This window comes from Panthera leo, chromosome D4, assembly GCF_018350215.1.
Source record: "Panthera leo isolate Ple1 chromosome D4, P.leo_Ple1_pat1.1, whole genome shotgun sequence".
NCBI lineage: Eukaryota > Metazoa > Chordata > Mammalia > Carnivora > Felidae > Panthera > Panthera leo.
In genome coordinates this window covers 74305397-74329181 of record NC_056691.1, presented here as the reverse complement: position 1 = coordinate 74329181, position 23785 = coordinate 74305397, and the positions used below count along the sequence as shown (strand labels likewise).

The following is a 23785-nucleotide window of genomic DNA, read 5'->3' as shown; positions in this document are numbered from 1 at the left end:
ACTGGACCGGGAAGGGAGGAGCGAGGGGAGGAAGAGTGGAATGTCTCGGCTGCGCCTGCGCAGAATCTGTCTTCTGTCTTCACCCCCTTCCTCCTCTCAGCGCCCCCGCTCCTTGCGTGGCTGTTCCTTCGCTAGTTCGGTTGTGGTAGCTGCCCCGGTATGTCGTTTTTGCTATAATCCCTCGCTTTACAATATACGCGCCTTAAGGTCGGGAGAGGAAGAGCCAAGCCAAACACAAAGAGGTTCCCTTATTTTGCACTCTTCTTTACTCTCCCCTTTCTGGAATTTTCTTTGGCACTCAAATATATTAGGGGGCACGTTAGAAAAATTCTTACCAGGCTCAGGGGATAGAGTGTGGATTGGGAATAGGGACACATGGGGACAGATATGCCACTTACGCTCTGTGATTTGGAGAAGGATGCTTTCCTCCTGTCTGAACCTCAGCTCAAAGAACGAGGTGGACTATTTGCCATAAATATTTGATGAATGCCTGCCATGATCCTAGACCACTGTACGTACTGAGGAACTAGAGAGTCAAACAGAGTCCCTGGTGGAATGCACATTGATGAACAAAAAAAAAACAAAAACATTAAAATAAATAGGAAATGGCAAACTGATACAGTAATGAAAAGTGCTCTAAGAAGAGGGGCATGAGGGCTTTCCAAGGAAGTGGCATTTAAAATGAGATCAGAGGGGCGCCTTGCTGGCCCAGTTGGCTAAGCTTCCGACTTTGGCTCAGGTCATGGTCTCACGGTTTGTGAGTTCAAGCCCCACCTCCCGCTGTGTGCTAACAGCTCAGAGCCTGGAGCCTGCTTCAGATTCTGTGTCTTCCCCCGCCCCTCCCATGCTCATGCTCTGTCTCTGTTTCTCAATAATAAATAAACGTTAAAAAAAACATCAGAATGATATCAAAAGAGTGAGAAGTTAACCAGGAAAGAATTGGGTGGTGGGTTGGGGGTGGGAAGAGGAGTTAGGGTTGATTAGTGGAAAAGAACCAGCATGTCTGGATTTGGTGGGCGCAACTTGGCACAGAGATACCTCCCACCACAAATCGGTAGTTAGGAAGCCAGTAGTTGAGTTTACAACATGACGGGTATTGCCCTAACACTTGACTGGTTCTGACAGCAACTCTAAAGTAATGTTATTAACCCCTTTCTATAACCAGACTGAAGCTCAGGGAGGTTAAGTAACTTGCCCAGAGTCACTCCCCTATTAACTGTCAGATGGGATCAGATGGGATATTTGAATCCAACCAGGCCTGCAAAGTGGAACATCTGATCCACTGTGCTCTACAGGAATCTCGTGGGCTGTGGGAAGGACCAGATGGTCTCCTGGAGCCACCAAGCACTGGGAACATAAAATAACGCCAGAACTTTTTGATAGAAGCATCTCTGCACTCTAGGAGGAGCTGGATTCATGGTTCAGGACATTGTTCACTGGATTAACGTTAGAGATAGGGTTGGAAAGAAAGCTAAAATCCAGAACATCTAAGAACCAGCATTTGACTGGTCTCTGGGACTTTAAGTCCAGTCATTGATTTCCTGGAAAGATTTGTCATTTTCAGTGTTCTAGGAAAATGTAATTCATTGAATCAACAGAGGACAATACATGCTTCTAAGGGTGGCAAGAGGATTAAGAGATGGTGGTAGCCAAAAAGTGGAAATAACCCAGATGCCTATCAAGTGACGAGGAGGTAAACAAAATGTGGCTTACCCATTGATGGAATATTATTTGATCATAAAAAGGAGTAAAGTACTGATACATGCTGCAGTACGGGTCGACCTTAGTAACATGCTAAGTGAAAGGATCTGGGCACAAAAGACCACATATTGTGCAGGTCTGCTTATCTGAAGTGTTCAGAATAGACAAATCTTACAGAGATAGAAAGTAGGTTAGTGGCTACCCAGGAGCTGGTGGGGGGGGGGGGGGCGGGGGGGGGAGGGGGGAGTGGGAACAAGGAGTGAGGGCTCACTGGCAAGGGGGTTCTTTTTTGGGATCATGGAAATGTTATGGAATGAGGTAGTGGACAGCTGCACACCCTTGTGAATATACTCAAAATACCAAATTGTCTACTTTAAAACGGTAAATGGTACAGTGTGTGAATTATGTCACAATAAAGCTGTTACGAAGAGAGAGAAATGATGATAATGATGGAGGTGAAGCTTTTGCACGGTTTCTAGTCTGTCATCAATGCCAGGAGATGGAAGCTGTTGTTTTTATCTGGCTAGGGGGTAATTGTTTGATTTACAAATCTGGTCCTCCACTTAACAAAAGCCTTCACATGAGGGTTCCTCTAACAGCCAGCTTCCTGAAAGCATCGAAATTTCTACACATTCCAGAATTTTTTTTGCTTGCAACATTTCAAAAGTTTATTGTATAAAGAGAACAGTACTAGACAATCCATCCGCTGAAATTTTCAGACTAGTGTATGTTTTCTGGTTATCTGAGTGGGTGTTTGTTGTCAGAACTTGGGTACTCTGGGGAGATGTCCTGAAATAACTAGGAAATGAGGGTGAAGCAATTGCCCTCCAGAGGAAACCCTGAAGTCTTGAGCCAGCAGTCCAGAGCGAAGATTCACAAAGTCATCTGAGGGACACAGAGTGGATCCCAGGCTTTGAACCCCTGATGTGCGGCTGTATTATCACATCTTTTTTTTTTTCCATTTTATTTATTTCAGAGAGAGAAAGCAAGTGGGGGAGAGGGGCAGAGGGAAAGAGAGAGACAGACAGAGAGAATCTTAACCAGGCTTCACACTCAGTGCATAGCCTCACACTAGATTCGATCCCACGATCCTGGGATCATGACCTGAGCTGAAACCAAGAGTCTACGTTCAACCGACTGAGCCACCCAGGCACCTGAAATGTATCAGCACATCTAAGAAAAGACTGTGCCCATTCTGATATGTGGCTGTTCAAACACAAGTCAGAAACAAGGTGAAGGAGCAATAATGACCTATACGGGTCCCAAGTCAGCAACAAGGGAAGTGTGACCTCTCATTGCCTTGCCTAAGGAAACTAGACAGTTGGGTTCAAATCCCAGCTCTGACATTTATCTGTGAGCCTCAGACTCCTCAGTTAAAAATGGAGTTAATGATAGTATAATAGGGTTATTGTGAGAGTTGAACTCGTTAATTCATGGAACTAGCTTTGAATGTACTCACTATTCATAATAACATAGGTATCTGACTCCTTGTGACCGTGACTTCTCAAAGAAAGGTAATCAGTGAGCCTTATGTTTTTATCTATCAACCTGGTGTACTTAGTTAATGGAAGTTCACCTCAGAGAAAGTGACTGCTCTAGAGAGTCTTTGCAGGACCAGTGCTTATGGCTGAACAGGTTGTTCACCGCACAAGGAAGTGAGACTATGCTAAAAACCAGCTCATGCTCCACCCACTCTCCCCAGAGAGAGCACCTTTCTCTAATTCATTCAAAGGCTCCATGTGGCCAACTAGTAGTCCTGTAACAAAATCCAGGGTGGGGGGCCTGACTTGCCTCATGGGAAACTCATAAAGGAACTAAATGCCCCACCCTACCTCCACTCCCACATAGGGCCTCCTATGAGACAGGTTCTTGGTCTCTGCATATACATTTTCCACCTTGGAATGCTGATGACTAATAGTTAACCCTTACTCTTCCTTGATTTACACTGAACATAATTCTAGGGGTGCCTGGGTGCCTCAGTTGGTTAAGTGTCTGACCCTTGATTTCAGCTCACGCCATGATCTCACAGGAACCCCACATTGGCCCTGCACTGACAGGTGCTTGGAATTCTCTCTCTTTCCTTCTGTCTCTGGACCTACCCCACTCATGCTCTCTTTCTCTCAGAATAAATAAACATTAAAAAAAAATTTAAAGTGGGGCGTCTGGGTGGCTCAGTCAATTAAGCATCCAACTTCAGCTCAGGTCATGATCTCACAGTCCATGAGTTTGAGCCCCATGTCAGGCTCTGTGCTGACAGCTCAGAGCCTGGAGACTGCTTCAGATTCTGTGTCTCCTTCTCTCTCTGCCCCTCCCCTGCTCATGCTCTGTCTCTCTCTGTCTCAAAAATAAATAAAAACATTTAAAAAAAATTTAAAGAAAATAATCCTAAAGAAACTAAGATTCTATTCTCAAATTTTACTGGTGTTATAGAGAGAATATTTATCCTCCAGTGAACCCAGGTGCTGTGTATTGCTGGAATAGTTACAGGGTTCAGGATACATCAACCAAAAATATGGCACCTGGACATATTGACTATTTTAAACTGAAAGAATTTGAGAATCAGCATGTGCAGGAAGGATTCTTTGGCCTTCCCTTAAAGCAGGTCATGAGACTCTCATGTAAAAAATGCCTTCCCTATTTCCAGAGGAAAGGAACATCCTTATCTGCAAGGACCCCAAGAGGGTTCAAGAGAAATCAGGACAAACAGGCCTTGCTAAGTTTCCTCAAGTTTCCTCCTCTTAGCTCATACCCCTTTTGTTCTAACACATTTTCCATGACTTCCCACACTTCATCAAACAAGTGTAAAAATACTCAGTTTGAAGCACTTCCTCTGGTCTTCATTTCCTTATGAAGGCTCCCATGTCACATAGAACTTACCTTAAATAAATTTGGATGCTTTTCTCTTGTAAATCTGTCTTTTGTTATAAAGACCCAGCCAAAAACCTAAGTTGGGTAGAAGAAAGATATTTCTCCTCCCTTACAATAGCATTTACTTGCTATTTCCATCTCTTCACAGACACAGATCTAGGATCTGCCTGGGTAACATTTATTTCTCTGCTTTCCCAGGAGCTAAGAAGCAGGCCTGGAAAGCAGGTCAAGGAACAAAGCATTGCAAATTATTCCTAGAAATTAACTACAAATGAGTCTGAACAAAGTCAGGACAAAAAGATATTAATAGAGACACTCTTCATTAATTCATTCATTTATTAAAAAGTGTTTATTGAGCACCTGGTTTGTGCCAGCCTTCAGCAAGCTACTGTATATGAGCAAAACAGACACATTCTTTGTCCTCCTGGAGCTTGGAGTTAATGAGGGAGACAGCCAGACAAAAATGCCCACCAATGAATACATAATATTTAACTGAGTTAGATGGTCTACAGTCGGGCTATCCAATATGGGAGACACTAGCCACATGTGGCTATAGGGAAATTGAAATGTGGCTAGTTTTTTTTTTTTTAATTAAATATATTTTTTAACATTTATTTCTTTTTGAGAGGGGGAGGGGCAGAGAAAGGGAGACAGAGGATCTGAAGCAGGCTCCATGCTGTGAGTGCAGAGCTCAATGGGGGCTCGAATCCACAAACGTGAGCTTGTGACCTGAGCCAAAATCAAGAGTTGCTTAACCGACAGTGAAATGTGGCTAGTCTGAATTGAAATATGCTCTCAGAATAAAACATGTAACACATCTCAGGCTTTGCACCAAAAAATGTAAAATACCTCGTTAATAATTTTTTTATTGATGGTAGACTCGATAATATTTCAAATACACTGGGATAAATAAAATGTCTTATTAAAATTAATTTCACCACCTTATACCCATTAGGGAGGCTACTATAAAAAATAATGAGTGTTAGCAAGGATGAAAAGAAATGAGAACCCATGTGTGATGTTGGTGGGGATATAAAATGGTGCAGCTGCTGTGGAAAATAGTATGGTAGTTTGTCAAAAAATGAAAAGTGAAAATTGTCATGTGATCCAGCAATTCTGTTTCTGGGCAGATAACCCCAAAGCAGGGTCTTGAAGAAATATTTGCACATCCATGTTCATAGCACTACTCATAATAGCCGCAATGTGGAAGAAACCCAGGTGTCCCTGAAGGGAAGAACAAACCATACAAAGGAAAGAAATGCTGACACCTGCCACAACGTGGGCGAGGCTTGAGCACATTATTGAGTGAAATAAGTCAGTAAAAAAGACAGATACTGTATGATTCCATTTATGGGAGGTACGTAGAGTTGTCAAACTCCTAGAGACAGAAAGTAGAATGGTAGTTGCCGGAGACTGGGGGAGAGGAGAATGGGGTGTGGTTTAACGGGTCGACAGTTTGGGTTTTGCAGAATGAAACAGGTCTGGGGATTGACTGCACAACAGTGTGAACGTACTCAACACCCCTGGGCTGTGCACTTGAAAATGGCTAGGATGGTATGTTTTATGTGTATTTCACGGCAATTAAAACTTTTTAAATTAGGGGCGCCTGGGTGGCTCAGTCGGTTAAGCGTCCGACTTCGGCTCAGGTCACGATCTCGCAGTCTGTGAGTTCGAGCCCCGCATCGGGCTCTGGGCTGACAGCTCAGAGCCTGGAGCCTGCTTCGGATTCTGTGTCTCCCTCTCTCTGGCCCTCCCCTGCTCACACTCTGTCTCACTCTCTCTCTTAAAAATAAATAAACATTAAAAAAATTAAAAAAAAAAACTTTTTAAATTAAAAAAACAAAAACATTGAATTTCACCTTTTCTTTTTACTTTTTCAAATTTGCCAAGAGGAACATTTAATATCACACGTGTGGCTCACATTGTATTTCCATTGGTGCTGCTCTAAAGGAAAAGAATTTTGACCTCCAGGGATTTTTGTTTTGTTTTTTGTTTTTTTAAAAGAATAACTATTCACTAAAGTAGTTATGCTCAAAATGTAATAGCGCTTGACATGTTGTGTTTGTGAAACCATTTCTGTTAACAATGTTTATAACCAAAAATTTCGATAGATTACAGATTTATTTAATCGTACTTGTCAGACACACAGTTGATAACCTTGAGGTGAAAATACATCAAAGGCATAGGAGTTCTTATTGCACATGTATCATGGAAGGTACATTTATTTACCACTTTTTACATATTCTAGATGACATTCAAATGAAGATAGTTGCTTCAAAGTGGTTGATAAACTTCTGGTGGTTGACGGATCTCTGGCAACTTTTAACTAAGGAACCTAGTCTGTACTGAAAAGGTAAAGGTAACCAGAAAAGCTTGAAGTGTCTAAACCCGGGTGGGGTTGAAGTCAGGAGGGGTAGAGAGTTTTTGAGGCAGAGAAAACAACTTGGGCAACAGTTTTTAGACAAAAGAGAGCATGGAAAATTCCAGAAAGAGCAATGGAGACTGGAATGCCCAGATAGAGAGGTAAGAAGGCCCAGAGATGAGTCCAGAGGGGCAGACAGGGGCCAGATCATGTAGGGCCTGGAGGTCTTGCTAAGAACTTCCATCTTTATCTGGAAAACAGTGGGAAGCCAGCAGAGAGGTGACAAGGATGCATTTGTCTTTGGAAAAAAAATTGCTCTTGCTCCATCTGTGTGTGTATGTGTGAGTAGTTACTGTTTTTATTTATTTTTTTTATAATTTTTAATGTTTTTTTTAATTTAATGTTTATTTTATTTTTTAAGAGAGAGAGAAGAGAGAGAGCACGAGCCAGGGAGGGGCAAAGGGAGACAGGGAGAGAGAGAATCCCAAGCAGACTCCACACTGTCGACAGAGAGCCTGGTGTGGGGCTCAATCTCACAGACTGTGAGATCATGACCTGAACTGAAATCAAGAGTCGGATGCTTAATCAACTGAGTCAGCCAGGTGCCCCTAAGATTTTATTTTTAAGTAATCTCTACAACCAATATGGGGCTCAAACTCACAACCCCAAGATCAAGAGTCACATATTCCACTGACTGAGCCAGCCAGGTGCCCCTCTTTTTATCTTTTAAACAAGTGAGGCATAATATATAATTAAATATAGCTTAATTTTTATATCTTTTTTAATGAAATTGACAATGTTAAACTTTCTCTGAGTCCTGTGATCCTGGAAAACAGCAACAGTTCAAAAGTCTCCCTAACCTTTGTTTTCTAAAATCCCCCCATCTTTGTGTGTTCCTAGAAATGACTTACCCAAAAGGACCACTCTTCCCCATACAATTTATTTATCTATTTATTTATTTTAATGTTTATTTATTTTTGAGAGAGAGACAGAGAGACAGAGTGTAAGCAGGGGAGGGGCAGAGAGAGAGAGGGAGACACAGACACCAAAGCAGGCTCCAGGCTCTGAGCTGTGAGCACAGAGCCCAACAGGGAGCTTGAACTCACGAACCGCAAGATCATGACTTGAGTCAAAATCAGACGCTTAATTGACTGAGCCACCCAGGCGCCCCTTTCCCATACAATTTAGATAAGGCTCCCTGGACACTCGTTGTCATGACTACCACAAATTCACAGATGACTCCCTTGTTTACTTAACAAAACCAACCACCGACGACCCTGGACTTCCCATTCTTTGCCTCACGAGCGATTAAGATTAGAATTGTTTTGGGGCACCTGGGTGGCTCAGTGGGTTGAGTGTCCGACTTCAGCTCAGGTCACGATCTCACCACTGGTGAGTTCGAGCCCCGCGTCGGGCTCTGTGCTGATGGCTTAGAGCCTGGAGCCTGCATCCGATTCTGTGTCTCCCTCTCTGTCTCTCTCTCTGCCCCTCCCCTGCTCATGCTCTGTCTCTGTCTCTCTCTCAAAAATAAATAAACATTAAAAAATTAAAACAAAAAAAAAAAGATTAGAATTGTTTGTCCCTCCAAAACCAGCCAGACACAGAGATAAACACTTCCTGTTCAGCTAGCTGAGACTTCCTCTGATTGCAAAACAATTCTAGCTCTACATCACCCTACCTGGAACTTGTGTTGCTCCTCCCTATAAGTCTAAGGTAAAGCCACCCTGCCAACATACCTTGACCTTCACACCTGGATGCCTCTCCCTGCTGTGATAACCTGAACAAAAATATCTCCATAATTCCCCTGTGCATTTTTGTCTCTGACAAGATCTTTCCAGGAAATACATACATAAATCAGAACTTCAGTCGAACATACCATTCATTGAGCATCTTCTCCGTGCAAAGCACTTTGTGGGGCTCTAGATCGTGGGATGGATAAATCTGCCAGGAACAATACACAATTACCTCTTAAGTAAATTGTTATCCCCACCATTTTCTATACAACAACTTTGGAAAGTGATATCTTCAGAGAGGCGTTATTATCTCTGTTTTCTTAGCCTCGCTTTTGTCTTCTGTAAAATGAAAATAATAGTCCTACCCTACAGGAATGTTGCAGGGGTGGGGTTGGGTGGTCAATGAGATAATGCAGGAAGTGTTGGCCTTTTATTTTTTTTTAATCTTTATTTATTTTTGAGAGAGAGAGAGCGTGAACAGGGGAGGAGCAGAGAGAGAGGGAGACACAGAATCTGTAGCAGGCTCCAGGCTCTGAGCTGTCAGCACAGAGCCTGATGCAGGGCTTGAACTCACAGAGCACGAGATCATGACCTGAGCTGAAGTTGGACACAACCAACTGAGCCACCCAGGTGCCCCAAAACGTTGGCCTGTTATTATGGGCTACGTTGGGAAGGCAGTCTGGTCTTCTGAAAGGAGAGGTCTTGTCTACAAGAAGATGCCCGATCACACTGTGTCTGCCACTCTCTCAGCTCACTTATGAGCCAAGTGGCCAGAAGGCAGACCCTTGCACACAGGTCGTCATGCTTTTGCTCACATAACCCTGCAACCCTGATGTAGCAGCAGCTGTCATTGCCCCATCCAGTCTCCTGTGACCTTTTAGCGGGCTCTAGCCCATTTCCAGCAGTCAGTATCTGCATGTCTCAGCCTGAAGACTTTTTCTAATCCCCTTCTTCGGATGTGCAGAGCCAGCTGAAAGTGACCAGGAATTGACATCCCCAGGGAGCAACCCTCACCCAGTGGCACTAGGGAGTTGGTGTATGGATATCTGTTTTCTCTCGACCTTTGAGTGGAATAATTCTGGGGCAAATGTTTTGTGTTGGATTTTCCCTAGGGAATTAACGATAGTCTCCCACGACAATCGCTGGCTCCATAATGTTCCTCCCCTTCCTTGCGTCACTTCTGTATTCCCCTACCAATCTGCCCCCCTGCACCTTCCCAATGAAATCTTGGGCTTAAATCATTGCTTCAAGGTCTGCTTCCCAGAGAACCCACACTAACCATCAGGTTCAACTGATGAGACAAGGATTGAGCCTTGATCCAAGATAGCCACCAACCGTGGGCCAGAACTCCACTGTGTGCATGATTATGACTAAGCAAAGCAACTGGATTCTTTTTCTCAGGGAGCAGAGAAGAAAGAAACAAAAGGGGGAAAAAGGAAACAGCAACAGAGGAGCTAGATCCCGTGAGTGGTGGCCTGTGGCATCCTGAGCGAGGCTGGTGGTGGCTCCACCAGCCCCAGTGATGCGCTTTCCTAGGTACATGCATGTCTCTGTGCAGTTTCATGCCAGCTTCCACCACCTGAGTCAAAGCATGGTGATGCTCACAGTTCTAGGAAGTGCAATTCACACAGACGTCAGGGCTAGGTGGTGCCAAGTTCAGATCTGTGTGGTCTTCAGCAAATGGCCTAGTGCCTCTGAGCCTCAGTTTTCTCAGTGTTAAATGGGGTAATACTAACATCCTTGTAGGTATGTGTGAGGATTAAATAAATAGACGCTAAGCAACCTGGTCCATAGTTCATGGTCAGTAATAGCTTCATCCCTTACCTGAGATCTTCTACAGGTACTGGCATCTACAAGTAGTTCCTGTCTTCTGGTCACCATGGCGACCCTAGACAAGCTCATAAATATCCACTAATGAAGCAGAGATATTTTCACTTTTCCCTGCTGTGTTTGTCTGTGTCTCGGATAGATTAAAAACTCCCAGAGGAGTCACATTTTAGAGTATGCAGTCTGGCCATTTATAATCCACATCATCTACTGTGATATGGGCAAAAACCATCAACTAGGAAAAATAGAAAAAGTTCGATTCAGTCTTCCCTGAGAACAAAATTGCCTCTATATTTCTGATGGTTTAGGGAACACCTAGAGAGTGGGAATGAGAACAATTTTGGGTTGGTTTTAGAAGGAAGAAGAGCCTTTGGTCAATTGGTGTCATTCAACAGACCATCAAGTAAGGTGCCTGCCTTGATGCCTTTCCTTCAAACTTCCCTTTGGGTTTGTCATTAATTTTGATTCCTCTTGAGCACCTGATCATACCAGGTCCTGAGCTAAGCATGAGGGTCTCAGATATGAAACTAGCCTTGGAACTGACCCAAGGAGCTCACCATCAGCAATAACATTTTCCTTCTTCATAAGATAAAGGTCTTGGACCAAGAGATTTTTAAATCCCTTCTCACCTTGAAATTCTGTGATTTTCATGACTATGAGGTCAATTCTAGGAAGAAGCCCTGTACAGAAAGGCTTTACTTGAAGATAAAGATGAGAGTGGGAGAGAATGGAAATATCATGGATTTTTGCGAAGAATCTAAAGTATTACCAAAATCTGGGGCACCTGGGGGGCTCAGTCGGTTAGGCATCCAACTTCAGCTCAGGTCATGATCTTGTGGTTTGTGGGTTAGAACCTCGAGTCAGGCTCTGTGCTGACAGCTCAGAGCCTGTAGCCTGTTTCAGATTCTGTGTCTCCCTCTCTCTCTCTGCTCCTCCCCCTCTCATGCTCTGTCTCTCAAAAATGAATAAATGTTAAACAATTGTAAAGTATTACCACAATCTTTCCATAAGTTTAAAAGACTATCACATAACTGGGACCCTAGTGTGTGAATAAGCTGCCTCCACTGTTGAGATTCAGAATGTCTGGGCCAGACATCTGTAGTGAGTTCAGCTTTAACACTTGTTTTGAAATGTGAATTTGTTCCTATGCCATGGATGCACTGGAGAATAATCTAAGCATAATACAGATGTTTATTTCATCCACAAGAAACGCTAGGTGCAAGCAGAACCATCCTGAACCAACTTCGTAGTGTCAAATAAAACACAAATCTGGACCGAGACAAGGAGACGCTTTATTTGATAGGTTTTTGCAACGGTGGCAGACGGACAACTACAGTAGGAAAAACTCTCCCACTGGGAGATCTGCGATGCTTTCAAAAATTAAGTGAGGGGCACCTGGGTGGCTCAGCTGGTTAGGCATCTGACTCTGGCTCAGGTCATGATCACAGTTCGTGAGTTCGAGTCCCGAGTCGGGCTCTCTGCTAATAGCTCAGAGCCTAAAGCCTGCTTCCGATTCTGTGTCTCCCTCTCTCTCTGCCCCTCCCCTGATCCTGCTCTGTCCCTCTCTCTCTCTCCAAAAATAAATAAATATTTTTTAAAAATTAGAAAAAAAAGATTAAGCGAAAGGATTTTTCTTTTATGGAGAGAATTAATCAAGGCCTGAAAGAACCAACCATGGAGAGAAGGGCATGATCAGACAGAGTAGCTCAGAGGATTCCACTTTTTGAGGGTGGACCAACAAAGCTCAGACACCTAGGGGAAGGAGAGAAAGCTTAACCCAAGTTTGGGTAACAAGCATTTTGTTCCAATGGATCAGTGGGACAAAACAACTCAGCTAATCATTTCTAAAGCAAAAAAAAAAAAAAGGAATTTGGAGGGTCTGTGTCTGGCCTTGCCTCAGGTTAACAAAGGGTCATCCGGGAGTCTTCTCTAAGTTACATGAGGAGGGTGGTTCTTTGCAGTGAGCTGTTTCTGGAACACCGAAAGGAGAAGGGGGTTCTCTCGTCATCCGTGTTTTCCAGGATCATAGGACTCCAGTTAAATTCAACACTGTCGGCAGGATTACACAAAATGCACGCAAGCATACACTTCAAACATCACCAGCTGCCTCAGCTCTCCCCCAGATCACGGTTACAGCTGCCCCTCTGGCTTCAGATAACCCCCTCCCACCACTTGACCATTACTCGCAAGCTTTCCCTCACTTGTATAAGCCAACTTCAGGTCTTCCTCAAGGTAAGGGGCCATGCATAGTGTGGCATTCATGTATTTCTAAACAACATAATATATGCAAGACTGTGACATCATTTCTGTCAGGTTCCTTTCTTTTTATTAATGTGTCCCTGCAAAAGCTTTTGAGCGTTGGGCACTAAGCCCATTTTCGCCATGGCAAGCTGAGATCCAGGGCTACCCCTGCCTGACAAGCCCATGGCTCTGTCTGCTCGGAGGGAGTTCCTGAACCCGCCTGTGAAAAGGCAGGAGAGTTTTTCATTGCATTTGGAATTGGAGGGAGTTAATTACATGAACAAGATTGTATCTTAAACACCAAAATGAGACCCTACTAATGACCTAAAGAAGCGCTTCCAAACCTTACAGAAAAAGATATTTATTAATCACTCGTGGCCCAAGGCAACTGGCGAGGAGATCTGACTACCCCAGACCCCACCCAGGCTGCTCTGAGGGTTCAGGGGGTCCAGTGTCCCTGTACCTTCAGAGGCCGGTGTGCCATGGACGGCTTTGACCCAAGGAGAGGGTAAAACTGAAGAATCTCACAAAAAGTGAAATCATGGGACTACCACTCAATGGGAAAGGGGAAGAGAGGAAGGGAAGGAGAGGTATACGGCAGTTTTTAAGCTCCTACTGGAAGAAATAAAGCTGTTTCTGTATTAAGGTTACCACACATCCCTGGGGCACCTGGATGGCTCGGTCAGTTGAACATCTGACTTCGGCTCAGGTCATGATCTCACAGTTTGTGGGCTCGAGCCCCACGTCGGGCTTTGTGCTATCAGTTCAGAGCCCGGAGCCTGCTTCGGATACTGTGTCTCCCTCTCTCTCTGCTCCTCCCCCACCCACCCTCTGTCTTTCCCTGTCTCTCAAAAAATGAATAAATGTTAAAAAAAATATATTAAGGTTACCAAACACTCCAATGTACCCAGGGTAGTCCTGGTTAATGTGACCCCTCTTACTCTCAAAAGGGTTCCACTCATCCTATTCATATTCCAACAAAGTTGAGACTCCTTAAAAAATATTTGGTCAAACTGTGGTATAATAAGAAATATGTCTGGTCTTTGTCCCTGGGATCTAGCATAGAGAGCCTAAAACCCTTGCAATTTCCTGAGTGATAGGAGCATCTTGTATTATCCATAATGCCCCCTTTTCAAACACAGCTGAGTTTATGCTAATAAGGTGAGGCTTGGTGGGCCCCTAGAGAGCTTCTGGATGGAGACTGGTCCCCAGAGACACTAGCCATATGATTATAGGGTTGGAACTTTCAGCCTGGGACCCCCTCAGGTTGGAAAAAGAGAGGGAAAGAGAGAGGGGCTGCCGATTGAGTTCAATCACCAATGGATGATTAATCAATCATACTTACAAAGTGGAACTTCCATTAAAACCCCAACATGGTGGGATTTGGGAGCCTCTGGGTTGGTGAACATATCTACGTGCCAGGAGGGTGGCACACCCCACCCACCAGACTTGTGATTGGTGTCTGAAGGGAAGTCAATCTCATGAGACTGAACCCTGAAACTTATGGAGTCTAGCTCTGGGTAGTTAATGTCAGAATAAGACTGAAATATTGGACACCCAGTTGCTGACAGAGAATTAGAGACAGCCATTTCAAGTTTTCATTCTAACCCCCTCTAGAAGACCCAAAGTCTCAGACAAAGGGTTTGACATCTGAGTGGCAGATGTCAAATCGAAAATCGCCCTTCCCCCTCAGCAACAGCGACAGTGATCCTGGGGTCACGTGTCTCCCTGAGATGCATCAAGGCTCCATGTTGCACACGTCCTCAGGCACCACTCACCGTGTTTCATGTGAAGGTGTGGACTCCATCTTCTTTAGCTCCTAGGAAGGAGGAAATCAAGGTCACATTTCTGACACCCTCTCTATCTGATCACTCCTGACGCTGCCATCTCTTCATGATTTTCTTTTCCTTGCTCAGGTAGTAGATGAGAAGTTTTGCAAACCAGCTGGCTAAATAGATGTCTAATTGTGCAACAAAATGCCAGTGCCCTGGGCACCTGGATGGCTTAGTCGGTGGAGCACCGACTCCGGCTCAAGTCATGATCTCATGGGGTTCCCTGCTGTCAGGACAGAGCCTGCTTCAGATCCTCTGTCCCCCTCTCTCTCTGCATCTCCCCCACTCGTGCTCTCTCTATCTCAAAAATAAATAAACATTAAAAAAAATGCCAATGCCCTTTGTGGCAAACATCCCACCTAAAGCCTTGTGCTTGTCTTAGTCTTAGGGAGGGAACAAGAGGGTCTCCCTGACCAAATGCTACACTGTTCACAAAGCCAGCCACATCCACCTCCCTCAGTCCCCTTCTTATATCTCTTGGAGAGGGTGTGGATCTATCCCATTCCATCTTTGCTCAATATTTGTGGGGACTTGCATACTCCGAGGAGGACACATATCTACTATCATGGCAAGTGATGTTGTTAACACATCTGCCACAGAGTCCTGCTCACAGGAAAGAGGGCTGAAGCTAATCAGGTCTCTTAGGAAGCATATGTGAGACTCTACAGAGGCCTCCAAGAAACATTAGGTGGGACATCACTGAGCTCTGGAGTCCTGCATTAAAAATCGAATTACCCAGAGCAGCTGGGTGGCTCAGTCAGTTGAGCATCCAACTTCGGCTCAGGTCATGATCTCACGGTCTGTGAGTTTGAGCCCCTGGTGGGCATGCTGCTGTCAGCACAGAGCCTGCTTCGGATCCTCTGTCCCCCTCTCTCTGCCCCTTCCCCGCTTGCTCTCTCTCAAAAATAAATAAACATTTAAAAATTGAATTACCCATTCGCTCATATACATATTTATGTGTTCATTCAACAAATATTTATTGAGCACGTGCCTGTGTTAGGCACCAGTAATCACAATCTAATCTAATGAAAGAGAAAGGAGAGGTAATCTTTTTGGCCTGGCCCAAGGTTGTTACCTCCTTCCAGCTTTCCTCAATCCATCCTTCACCTCCAGCTAGAGTAGATCCCCTCTTTCTCTGAGCCCTAATGGTGGACCAGGACCTGTTAAAGACCTGCGACTGTTCACTTGCAGCCCTTCAGAATGCTTTTTGGCTACAAATAACGGGAAACCCATCCAGCTGTGGCTTAAATAAAGCAGACACTACTGTACTTCATAAGACTAGGAGTCCGAGAATCCAGGGCAGGTCAAAGATCAATGAAATCCTTCAAGAGCCCAGTCTCTTCCTAACTTACAGCTCCTCCTTCCTAAGTTGCTAGGGTTTTTGTTTTGTTTTGTTTTGTTTTCTGTTTTTTGGCTTTTTCCATTTTCACGCATCATCTCAAGGTCACACTATGGCCATAGCAATTATATATAAGTCCTCAAACCAACATCTCACTGAAGAAAGAACTGGCACAAGCAACAAGGTTTTTCGTTCAGAGGCTCTGCCTTTTTTCTAGGAAGGGAGGGCCCCAAGCACACCTCCCCTCTGACCTCTTTGGCCAGAACTGGGGCCAGAAACACTCACGATGAGGGATGACATTGCCCGGGCTGCCTTAGACATATGGTGACTCACCCCTGGGACTTACTACATCCCAGGGAGAAGGGTGGAAAGTGGGGAAAGCCACTGGGCTTGGAATGGCCAACCTTGACCAGTCAGCCCCTCAGTGCCCCTGAGTCTGCAATGTCTGCACCCTTCTTGCCGACATCCCAGGTGCAAGCCCCTCCTCTCTTCCCCCTCCCAGGAATACGGCCCTTCCCATAAGCTGCTGGAGCCGTCCCGTAAATGTTTGTGAGTAAAAGACAACCAGACCAAACCAAAACAAAGTTTGGTGTTATGGAAGGTATGGAGAGAAGAATTTGGAAGAAGAGTGTTTCATAGATTTAGTGAACAAATAGAACCCATAGACCAGTAGCTCTTTGCCAGAAGACCATGAATGAGTGTTCCATGAATCCCGGAAACTATAGGAACCATTTTACATAAATGTGTATATGAAGGTTGGGTAGGGTGTGTCCTTGGTTTCTATGGAATCCCGAAAATTTCTGCGGCCACCAAGTCTTGGAAGCCCCGCCTCAAATGGCCTGCGGCAACACTCTCCAATTACCCAGGGGCAGACCAGGAGCCAGGGTCTTGCAAGGAAGGTAACCTGACTGGGCAGAGCACCCAAGCATCCAGTACACTGGAATCTTACCACTTCTCCTCCCATGGTCACAGACTCCAGCTGTTCTATTTTAAGAGGCCGGTCCAAAGGGTGTTATCATTCTGTCTTCCAGCACCGTCTGAGAAGAGTCTCTCACCATGACTCACCACCATCCTCCCCTGAACAATGGCCTGTGGGCTCCATCACTCACTCTTGCTGACACACCGGACTGGAAAGAGCTGATTCTAAGTGAGCGGTTGTGTGGGTATATGGAATACTGAGGGCAGGGGCAGAGGGAGGAAGGTGGGCTGGAGGTAGAGCCAGTACTCACCATCCAGATTTACCGCAACCCCGGGGAAGGGAACGGAAATTTATTTATAGACACTGGAGGCCGGTGACCTACCCGTTAAGTTCCAAGTGGCCTCTGATGGCCCAAAGCATATACACAGGAGGGGGGGATCCGAAAGAAGCCCCTCTTCTCTCCTCCGTCAGTGGGCAGCTCCTTCCCACCTATCAGGATGGAGAACAGGCTGCTGCTGAGTCGGCTTTGGGAGGCTGAGTGAGCTAATTGGAAGATAGCACCCACCCCCATAATTCAGAGTGAGATGAGACACAGAAGAGTTTCCCCTGTTCAGCCTCTCTGGTTTGCACCCAGGTTAAGCCCTGATCTTGTAACACTATCTTGGGAAACATGTCTGGTTCTCAGGTGGTTTCCTTAAAGGGAAAGTTATAAGGCTGGTTTTAACTATTATTCCCAACAGCCTCTGATCACATGAAAGTAACTCTGGGAAGGATCTAGAGACGCCAGGAGGAGAGACACCTTGGGGGACTAATGAGAGGCCTTCGAGAAGAGGGAAGAGTCAGACTCTGGCCTCTGAACATCTCATACCTATGGTTCTCAACATGCTGCCCCTAGAATCAGAAAGATTTGCCAACTTCAGGATTGCTTACCCCTTACCTACTGACTCAGAATCTTGCAGAGGATGGGGACGGGCACCTGGACTTTTCAAAAGCTCTCCATGAAACTCTGAAGCAGCTGGTGCTGGAGGTCCAAGATCTGAGCCAACCCAGATCTGCTCCACTGCCTGTATAGGAGATGCCCATTCGAGGGCAGTCCCCACTTCAAAAGGAAAGAAAAGGCCTTCTGAAGCCAGAATCTCTCAAAACAATGGGGTCCAGACCTCAGCCAGGTCCTCTGAGGGCAGCGGATCTCCTGTTTCTAGCTCCTCCAAGCTCGCACGCATGTGTCACCCTGCACTGCCAGGACCCCCCTGGCATCATTCCCAGAGCCACAAGTCTATGGAGATCCTGTCTGGAAATACCTCTGTCATCTAGTGGCTGACAGACACAATACCAGAAACAGTGCACTTATTATCACCAGAGAAAAAAAAAATTGAATGGGATTTCGAATAACCACGGAATGGCTCACACAGTGCTCAGGAATTCATTATCAAAGTTGGCTCCGCTCCTCTCAGACGTGCCTTTGGCACTCTTGGTTCTGAAATTTGCACTCCTAGATGGAGGCTGGGGCTGCAGAGAGCAGGCACCCCGAGATGACGTGGGGAAGGGAAGGGTTCAGAGGTGGGCTGGGTGGTGGTTGCCTAGGGGAAAAAAACGATATCCGCTGGAATTGTTCAGTTACAATGGCAGAGTCTGTGTGGTTCCAGAAAAAAAAGATATTTCTGAGCATTGATGAAAGCGCCCAGAGTTATAGCTAAGGAATCTTTCTCCAGCTCCCGGTTCTGCTTTCCTCTTCAGGGGCTTCGATCTTGGCCAGGCCCGCCCAATATGGCGGCAGAGACAGTCCCTGTGGCTCCAGGTGGATGGGCTGCCAGCATAGCCTCTCCAGGAAAGCACTCCTCTTTGTCCTAGAACATCCAGCATAAGACTGAGGGTGGGATCACATTGGCAGCTGTGTCTTCTAGACATTTCGGAGCAAAGCACAGTGGCCGGGCCTGGAGCTGAAAGGAAAGTTCAGCTCCACTCAAACCACATGAATTGGCAGGATGGCAATGGCTTCTTAAGGGAAACCTAAGGTGCTGACATAAAAAGTCAGGGGAGCAGATGCTGGGAAGACACGCAGGAACTCTTCCCAGACACCATAGCAGGAATGAAAGTGCTTGCTTGCTCTGCCTTCTCTCACATGCCGTGCTCCTCTCTACTATAGATTTTTCTAGATGGCCATTTCTTTACTCTTCTGCACCGGTTATGTGCTTTGGGGGAGCAGCTGTGACACCTATCATCCTCACCCTAGTAGCTCGGCACCTACTATGGAGTAGATGCTTAATAAATCCTAGTGGAATGATGTAAATAGCACAGAACTGAGATTTAAAAATCCTGGGTCTTTGTCTTGATTCTGCCCCTAACTTGAATGTAGACTTTGAGCAGTGACTTCTCTTCCTTGGGCCTCTTTCGGACATACTAGTTGAGGGTTTGGCAAACTTTCTTTGCAGAGGGCCAGATAGTCAATATTTTGTGCTTCGTGCGCCATGGGGTTCCCAACGACTCAGCTCTTCCAATGACGCACAACCGCAGAAAAAGGCAATATGTGAACAAGCGGGCATTGCTGTGTTCCAATAACATTTTATTAACAAAAAGGCAATGGCCCAAATTTGGCTCTCTGGCCCTAGCTTGCCACCTGTCTGGTAGATGCTTTTTTCTTTCCTCTGTCTATTGCTGTGTGATAGTCCGCTCAAAAGTTCAGCAGCTTAAACAAACAGCAATCATTTATTTTGCCCGCGCATCCGCAATCTGGGAGACTCGTAAGGTACACCTCATCTCTGCTCCAGGCATTTTCAGCTGAAGAAGCTCCATGGAGGCTGAAGGATCCACTTCCAAGATGGTTCACTCGCATGGTTGGCAAGTTGGCGCTGGCTGTCGGCTGGGAACTCGGGTGGGGCTGTTGACCAAGGACTTCATACTGCTCCATGTGTGCTTCTCCATGGGGCTGCTGGGGCCCCAAAAGTTGTTCTCATCCAACAGATGAGAAGAAGAAGCTGTCAGAGTCGTAAGGCCTGAGTTCAGAAGCTGGCACGGTGGTGTGGTGGACTATTGGCCCAGTAGCCACAGAGCCCGGCCAGATTCAAGTGGAGGACACACAGTTGCCACCTGTCAATGGGAAGAATGTCAAAGAATTTGTAGCCACGTACAGTCTACCACGCTGAATGCTAAGGGCTCTGCTAGTTAAGATGTCCCATGGTTTGAAGGCTCAGTCTGACCTTGGATTCCAGGAACAACTGTCCAGTTCCCTAAACTGATTCTCTAAGAGCATCACCATACCCCATACCTGAATCCCTCAGGTCCCTTGACCTTTATAATGGCCCTGCAATCCCTCTTCTCCGTCCCCACCGCCACCACCCAGAGCAGCCTGAATGTTGCAGTGAGCTCTTAACTAGTCTCTTGGTTCCCAGGCTATCCATGTCTGCTGCCAGCGTCATCCTCCTAAAGCATTCAGTGCTTGCCTGTCAAATCGCTAGGGACTCCCTCCTGCCACATTGGGCTCCATTTTCTTTCCCAGCCTTACTTCTGAATACTTCTTTCAAGCTGAAAAGCCACATCCTTTGCCTGAAATTTCTAATTCTCTCTTCCACCCTTCTTACTATTGAAATAACCCAGCTTTTTATTTTTTTTAATTTTGTTTAATGTTTATTTATTTTTGAGAGAGAGAGACAGACAGACCGTGACCAGGGGAGGGGGCAGAGAGAGAGAGAGGGAGACACAGAATCCAAAGCAGGCTCCAGGCTGTGAGCTGTCAGCAGAGTCCGATGTAGGGCTCGAACCCACAAACCGTGAGATCATGACCTGAACAGAAGTAGGACACTTAACCAACTGAGCCACCCAGGCGCCCCGAGACTCAGCTCTAATGCCACCACCTCCATGAAGCATTCCCTTAATCCTTTCCTCCCCTCCCAACTGGTTAGGATGCCCTCACTCTGCACCCAGGGACACCAGTATTACCTTTGGCCATAGCAACTATCACACTGTGCTCATGGCACTTAAAAAAAAGTCCATTTTCCACCAGACTCTTATCTCTTCGAGGGCAGAGATTTGAGCTTTTTCACTTATAATGCCAATGCCTGGCACAGAGCCTGGCATATAGCTGGCATTCAGCAAATGTTTATTGGATGGATAAATGTTTGCTCATTACTTTTTAGGCAATTTTGAAAAAACAGAATAGTAAACCTTAGAAGGCAAATAACACACTGGGGAAAAAGCAAACAGTTGTTATAGATATGATAAAGAGCTAATCTATCTATATTACAAAGATCCTTTATAAACCAATAAGGAAAAACTTAACCTCAGAGGACCTTAGGCTAAAAACACAAACAGAAAAGAATAAACACAAATGGCCAATAAACACATGGAAAAAACGTCCAACAAAGCCTTACAAATTAAACACTATGCCATTTTATGTTTCATATTAGGAAGCACAAAAATGGCAATACTTGGTTGTAATGAGGTTGTGAGGAAGGGAGCACTTTCATCCACTGCTGGTGGAATATTCTTAAGCTCATTGTCACACGTTCTAAAAGTCTTTTAAATGTGCAGCCCCTCATAACCAACCATTCTACTTCTAGAATTTTAATTCCAAGGAGTTAATTAGTAATATGCCTGCATCTTCACACACAGGTCCCATTAATTCCTCATTATTTTCTGATTGATTGTTCAGCCTCTAAGAACACACTGACATTACAGTCACGGGAACGGATAGTATCTTACCACTGATAGTATCATACCAATCTGGGGCCGAGAACAGAAACTCCCCTAGTCTGGTTATTGGACACCAGCCTGGGGAAAGCATTTCGAGGGCTGCTATAACTTAAAGTTGGTCATGACTTATATAGGGTCAATAAATTCTATCATCTGCAGTGCCAGTTGGAAAATACCCAACAATTACTTGAAAGATCAGTTAGGGAGGGGAATTCTGCCTTGGCAACTAGAAAGGAAAAGTATTTATTGAGCACCTTCTGTGTGCCAAGAAGTTACTTACATGACTTCAATTTAGCTCTTTTTGGGCAGCCGTGATTATCCTATTTTACTGATAGAAAAACTAAGATACAGGACGCCTGGGTGTCTCAGTCAGTTAGTGTCCGACTTCGGCCCAGGTTATGATCTCATGGTCCGTGAGTTCGAGCCCGCATCGGGTTTTGTGCTGACAGCTCAGAGCCTGGAGCCTGTGTCAGATTCTGTGTCTGCCTCTCTCTCTGTCCCTCCCCTGCTACACTCTCTCTGTCTCAAAAATAAATAAAAAAAAGAAAGAAAGAAAAACTAAGATACAGTGTAAGGAGAAAAACTAATGTATGAACCAGGCATCTCCCCCCCCCCCCCAAAGCCCATAAAAATTGTACCTAGGATAATCCTTAAGAAAGTAGTGCTTCGACATGCTGTTAGTTGTTTATGCAAAGGAGATTGAGCATAACCATTCTGGTTGCTCTTCATTAAATTGCATTGAGTGAAATATTGTCCAACATCCATGTTCCATAGCCTCAAATATTCTCCTGGGTACATAATAATAACCTATCATTCACATGGGAAGGAAATAATCTGATTCTGAGCAGGACAGAGTGGAACAGGCTGCTGAATGGATTCTCACTTGGAGCGTCTTCTTTTAAGTAAGTTCTCAGTCAACATACCTGAGCATATTGTGATAATTGCCTAAGGACAGACTGCCCTGCCCTGGCAGCTTAGAAATTCCTCTGAAATTATTCCTTTTTGCACATTCTGAGAAATAAACACACAAGCCCCAAATGCGCATTTGCATCCACATGATAAGCTAATAATGATTACTTGGCTGATGCCTCACCCCTCCACCAGAACCATAGTGTTTTTTCATGCCTCCAAGGAGCCTTGTGGTGAACGTACAGAACCTGGCCCAGGGTCTGTGACTGGGGTCCGCAGCAGAGAGGAGGGACGGGAAACCATCAGACTATCGGAAATGACTTATGGGGTCTTTTGTTTTAGTGCTGTTATTGTTTTGCAGGGATTGGTTCAATTCTCGGTTAAGCTTTTAAAAAATACTTGGGTTTGGGGCGCCTGGGTGGCTCAGTTGGTTAAGCATCCGCCTTCGGCTTAAGTCATGATCTCACAGTCCGTTAGTTCAAGCCCCCAATCAGGCTCTGTGCTGACAGCTCAGAGCCTGGAGCCAGCTTCAGATTCTGTGTCTCCCTCTCTCTCTGCTTCTCCCCCACTTGCACTCTGTCTCTCTCTCTCTCTCTCTCTCTCTCTCTCTCTCTCAAAAAAAAAAAAACAGTAATTTTTTTTTTTTTTAATATTTGGATCTGGTTTCTTGGAGGTTCAACAAATATATGTAGTCAATTGTGGATTTTTTTTCCTTTGGCTTAGTTGTTTGTTAAGGTATGTTTTGGTTGCTTTAAGTTCAAATACCTGCTTTGAAGTTCCGATGAAAGATGAAATTATACGCAAGCATACACTCAGCAATAAAGCCAAGGAATATGATTGTAACCATTCACAATAAAATCAAATTGTACCGCTCACATCAGCTGTCTTCTTTTATCCTTTTTATTCTTGCCTATCACCATTCTACAGATGGGGGGTTTATTGTTAAAAAAAAAAGTTAACTGACTTGCGGCTTGTGTAATATATCCAATGATTCTCAGTCTCCTTGTGCGAGGAGATGCCTTTGAAAACTGGAGTTTGGGGCAGACCACATGGTGGGAAAAGACTTAAAATGTAGTAATTATGATACGATGGCTGCCAGAATGGGAGAGCATTCTAGAGCATCATTAAAGAGATAGTCAAGGAGGACCTGGGTGGCTCAGTTGGTTAAGGGTCCAACTTCAGCTCAGGTCATGATCTCACAGATTGTGGGTTCAAGCCCCGCATCAGGCTCTGTGCTGACAGCTCAGAGCCTGGAGCCTGCTTCCAATTCTGTGTCTCCCTCTGTCTCTGCCCCTCCGCTGCTCGCGCTCTGTCTCTGTCTCAAAAATGAATAAACACAAAAGAAATTAAAAAAAAAAGGGGGGC

At 45.1% G+C, this 23785-nt stretch overlaps 1 long non-coding RNA gene across 3 annotated transcripts in view; it reads left to right on the top strand.

Annotated features, from left to right (window-relative positions):
• Nucleotides 1-13: 13 nt before the first annotated feature.
• LOC122205363 overlaps nucleotides 14-23785 on the top strand; it is a 34980-nt gene continuing 11208 nt past the window's right edge. The window contains exons 1-3 of one of the 3 annotated variants that reach the window (XR_006196021.1): nucleotides 14-157; nucleotides 16935-17050; nucleotides 17563-20474. This is a non-coding gene — a long non-coding RNA (uncharacterized LOC122205363). Of the gene's footprint in view, nucleotides 158-16934; nucleotides 17063-17562; nucleotides 20475-23785 lie in introns of those variants that run through there. The other 2 variants (XR_006196022.1, XR_006196020.1) reach the window with 2 other exon arrangements.